The sequence below is a fragment of the Rhincodon typus genome, chromosome 27, assembly GCF_021869965.1.
Source record: "Rhincodon typus isolate 14 chromosome 27, sRhiTyp1.1, whole genome shotgun sequence".
NCBI classification, from domain to species: Eukaryota; Metazoa; Chordata; class Chondrichthyes; order Orectolobiformes; family Rhincodontidae; genus Rhincodon; species Rhincodon typus.
In genome coordinates, this window is record NC_063358.1 from 29,774,412 (window position 1) to 29,780,116 (window position 5,705).

A 5,705-nucleotide genomic window follows, 5' to 3' on the forward strand; every position below is an offset into this window, starting at 1 on the left:
ACCTTGTTGTCTCGGATTCTCCAGCATCTGCAGTTCCTACTATCTCTCACACAGTGTCAAGCTTTGTTTTAATTTTGAATCAGGCAGGTTGATATCATTTAGTCAAGGCATTGGCTTAAACAATTAATGAGACAACCAAAGAAAAAAGTTGGCATTTAACGGCTGGTTCATCATTAACTGGGAGATAGCAAAAACTGCAAATGTTGGAGTTAGAGACAACATAGTATGGGGCTGGAGGAACGCAGCAGGCCAGGCAGTATCAGAGGAACAGGAAAGTTGACATTTTTTAAAATGGAGATTACCAGAGGGTTGCAGTGGGAGAGAGATCCAATGAGGTCTTTCCATGGCAACACCTCAATCAGAGTGCATTTACGAACCAATCAGTTCTCTCCTTTTATGCAGTACTATTGTTTTCCCTTTATTTTGATAAATCTTGCCAATTGCCCTGATTACTGCAAGACAAAAAGCTTCAACAAAATGTTATTTCTCAGACACACAACTCTAACAGATCTCCTTTGTTTTGAATTGGGGTGTACAAGACGTTATTTCTGAGACCAACAGGTAACTGATTTGTGCTCAAGAAATTACACACAATGACTAAATTCCATTTTTTAGATGTTAATATCCTTAAGTCAGATTCAAAACCTCAATTGCTGTAGCATTGAAGTTGATCAGCTCACCAGTAATGTTACCAGATAGACAGACATACAAACACCATTTAGATGACGAGTCCAGTCTGGATTTAGATTCTTGTTTGGCTAAGGATCTTCCTCCATTTGCAGCACTGATATATCCATTTCACTATTTTTATCCGGTTCTTGTTCTAATAAGTTCTGATCTTGTAAAGGCTATCTAGGTTTATTTTGCATTGTCTTAGCTCCCAAACTCTCAAGCTTACCCAGTCTGTTGTGTTGCTCAGTCACAAGATATGTTGCGCAAAACTTGTTAACTTGTATTTTGTCTTGCAGACATCTCCTAGTGTCAGATCTCTCTTTTCACAGTGTCGTGAACCCATCTGAACCGACTGCATCACTTGGTTTAGTTAGCTATCCAAACTGTCTGGATTGTCTGAAATTATTACATTTCTTGGCCTTACCTTCTTTATCGTGAATGCAGTTAATGTAACACAACTTAGCAGTGGTGTGAGTTTTTCCAAAAACACTTCCATCATCAATGCTGGATGCTTCTTGAAGTTTGCTTTTAAAAAAAAAATTCGTTATATTGAGCAACTTTGAAATCTTTGAAAGCCTTTCAGTCTGGCAAAGCATTTTAATATCTCCAAGAGTTAAAGTTAACGTGTATCCTCCTGTGGTATCCTCCAGAAACATTGCGGCCCATTTATATGATGACATCTAGATTCTACCACACTGCCACCTGTTTTAAGTCAACACTGTTGATTTATCACGTTGCCAATCTGACATCAAATGACAAAGGGAACATATATTTTTAGCTAATTATTAGGAGTGCTAAGTCATTGTTTTTGGCCCCCACTATAATCACTGTTCTCTAGCCATCAATTCTATCTCATTCCATGAACAATTGTGAGGCTGAGGCATGCAACCTTAGCATATTCTTGGGTCCTGACAAGGGATACTGAACCATATCACTACATTTTTAAACTCATTTATGTGATGTTGGCTTGCATTTAATGTCCATTCTTAATTGCCCTTGAGAAGATGGTGGTCAGTTGCCTTCTGGAACTGCCACAGTTTATTTCGTGCAGTTAACCCCACAGTGGAATTTGAAAATAGGTCCCCAGAGCATTACTTGTGACAATACCAACATATCATCACCTACCACATCACTAATTTTATCTACTTCCACTTCTGCAACATCAACCATCTCTGACCCTAGATCTTCTGCTGCTTAAATACTCCTCCATGACTTTGGTATGGAAAATCTCCATCTTCTACTCTTCACATGCTTTGCTCTGCGAATCCTAATTTGCACCCATTCCAGTTCAGCAATCATTGATAATCAATGGTCTATGTTGGCTTCTGGGTCAGAAGCAAACTGATTTTAAAATTACAGACCTTATTTTTAAATGTCTCATGTAATCATTTCACCTTATCTCTGTAACTTCTTTCAACCCTACAACCTGTTGATTGTTTGGCTAGCAATGTAAAAATAAGACCTTAAGACATAGGGGCAGAGTTGGCTATTCGGCCTACTGAGCTTGTTCCCCATTCATTAGGAAGATCGTGGCTGATCTAACAATCCTCAACTCCATGTCCTGACTTTTCACTGTAACTGCTTGATTTCCTTTTTGGTCAAATATCTGTATATCTCAGCCTTGAATATACTAAGCTGCCCAGCCTTGACAGTCTTCTGCAGTAAAGAATTCCATAGATTCATTATCCTCTGAAATAAGAAATATCTCCTTTGTCTCTATCCAATTCCGTCCTCTAAAATTATGGCCCCTGTTCAGGAGACCCCCAGAAGGGGAAACAAACTCTCCACATCTGTACTGTTAAACAATTTAAGAATCTTAAATATTTCAATAAGATTGCTTCTAATTCATCTAAACTCCGATGAGTACAGGCCCAACCTACTCAACCTCTCATTATGAGAAAATCCCTCCATACCAGGGATCACCCGAGTGAATCTTTGCTAGTCTGCCTCCATTGTGAGCGTATCTTTGCTTACATAAGAGGACCAACTAATACGCTCGTTCATACAACTCACTTAGTCCCTGCAATTAAATGTGAATTAATATCCTCAGGATTAATGTTCTACTTGTTAGTCAAACTGTCAATCTCATTGTGAACATGATTATTACATGGTTTCCTAGGGCCCTCAATTTCTCTGCTGCCATTCTGAATGTCTGCTCAGAGTTCATTTCTCAGAAATTGTCAAGTTGTTAAGCTGGAACTTTGAAATGTATTCTTTATCTTTATGTCATATTTATGCTAAGCTATGCACAAAGGATGCTAGAGTTACTGGAATTGTTCCACTTTTGGCACCAGCACTGTCTTTTTCTCTGCATACACTAACCCCTGCTGCTGCACAGGAACATTGCACATGTCGACTCAGCATCCCCATTGTCTACTGGCAGTTAGAACGTTGCTGTCTCTTCCTACTGTCTGCATCCCAAGATCTCACTGGCTCCGTTCACCAACCCTGCCCAAACAATTTTTGCCAGCCTCATAGCTGCTCCACTCTCTCCTGATCCCATGTCAGTCCTGCTTGCCATCCTTCTCTTGACTCTTGTTTCTCTGCCTGATTGGCACTGAATTCAGCTGCCCTTGCTTAAAGTAGGCAACAGGAGGCTCCCAACAGTTCTCTAACCAAAAGGTGAGAACCCAGTGGCCTCAGTTAAATTCTGCCCTGGAAATGGGCAAATTATTTATTTCCACCTGGACCCCAACTCACTGAGTTTTATGTGGGGGTGTGAGTGCGGAGATTAAAATGTTTTCCATTGTTTTGTTGGTTTTCCAGATTCTAATGAAAGGATAAATTTAAGGTAATACCAAAAATAAGTAAAGTGGTGAAATCAAATAATATTCATGGTAAAGACAGAGTTGGAATCCTCTGCTAGAGACTGTTATAGAGTCATGGAGGTCTACAGCATGGGAACAGGCTCTTTGGCCCAATTTGCCCATGCCGCCCAGTTTTCACAATTAAGCTAATCCCATTTGCCTGCATTTGGATCATATCTCTCCACACCTATCCTATCCATGTACCTGTCTAAATGTTTCTTATGACAAAATTGTACTCATGTCCACCATTCCCTCTGGCAGGCCTTTGCAGACACTCACAAATTCTCTGTGTGAAAAAATTGTCCCTCTGTACCCTTTTGTATCTCTCCCTCTCAAATGCGGTTGAAACAAAATGCATAAAAAATTTTAAAAGCTGATAAATAAAAATGTTAAAGCAATGAGAAACGAGGAAGAAAAATGTATAGTCAAGGAAGTGGAATTAACCTCATGAGCTCATTTGGAGTAATACACTGACATAAACACCCTGACTGATTGCCCTGGTCTGTGCTGTGACCTTCATTGATTCAACTATTCAGACTGTTATCTCCTCAGAAACAAAAACAGAAGTTGCTGGAAAAGCTCAGTGGGTCTGGCAGCATCTATGAAGAAAAAAATCAGAGTTAACGTTTCGGGTCCAGAGACCCTTCCTCAGATTTCTGGGGAAGGTCTCCGGACCCGAAACGTTAGCCCTGCCTTCTTCTTCACAGATGCTGCCAGACCTGCTGAGCTTTTCCAGCAAGTTCTGTTTTTGTCCCTGATTTACAGCATCCACACTTCTTTCAGTTTTAATGCTGCCTCTATAGGTTATATTTTCTAAGGTTACTCTTATTTTGTTCTGTATTTATGTCACGAAAAAACTAGGACACATACAACAACCATGAAAAGAAATTAGAAGATAAACATCATAATTAAACTTTGAGTAAAAAACATTTAGGTTTTTCAAGACTACCCTTTGTAATTCTTGCTGTAACACTGTAAGACTTATTTATTGAGAAACATTCACTGTGCTATGTTTTAGCAGTCAAATATTGGTTCTTCTACTTTCTGAGAAAAAGCACAATTATTGTTTAGCTCTGACTGATATGAACTGCAATCAAATTACCAATAACAATGGAGTGCTTTAAATGCAATCTGTCGCTGCACATGGGGACAGCAAGGACTGCAGATGCTCAAAGCTAGAGTCAATAAACATGAAGCTGGAAAAGCACATCCGATCAGACAGCATCAAAGAAGAAAGAAAGTCAACATTTCAAGCTGAAACCCTTCATCAGGACTGGGGAGGGGGAGGGGAGCCCAGAAATAAATAGAGGGAGGGGAATGGGACTAGGGGGAGAGTAGGTGAAATGGAGATAGGTGAATGCAGGTAGGAGGTTATTGTGGTTGGTCAATGGGAAGGGTGGAGTGGATAGGTGAGTAGCAGAAAAAGAGGTGGGCAATGGTGCTGGTAGTTGTTGAAGAGGGACTGTTCCATGAATGCTACAAAGAGGCAAGCATAACTCGGGGCCATGCAGGTGTCCATAGCCACCCCTTCAGTTTGTAGGAAGTCGGAGGAATCAAAGGTAAAATTGTTGAGGGTGAGGACCAGTTCCGCCAAACGAATGAGAGGGTCGGTGGAAGGAGAATGGATGGGCCTACGGAAGAGGAAGAAGAGAAGGGTTTTCTGTCGGTGGAAGGGCTTAGTGGGCCTATGGGAGATGAAGAAGTGGAGGCTGTTAAATCCGACAGAGATTCACCTGTGCTTCATCTAACCTCATCTACTGCATCCATTGCTCCCGATGTGTTCTCCTCTATACCGCAGACCAAATGCAGACTTCGGGACCAGTTTGCAGAGCACCTGCGCTGTGCATGCAACAACCAACCCGACCTTCTACTTGCCATCCACTTTAACTCCCCCTCCAATTCCCCCTGGTGACATGTCGATCCTTGGCCTCCTCCACTGTCAGAGAGAGGCCAAAAGTAAACTGGAAGAACAACACCTCATATTTTGCCTTGGGAACTTACAGCCCAATGGCCTGAATATTGACTTCACCAGCTTCAAAATCTTTCCTCCCCCAACCTGCCCATCCTCCCACTGACCTATTCGCTCCACTCTTCCCACTGACCAATCACAATAACCCCCTATCTGCACCCACCTATCTCTATCTCACCTACCCTCCCCCCATTTCCAACCCCCACCTTCTCTTTATTTTTGGGCTCCCCTCCCCCTCTCCAGTCGTGACAAAGGGT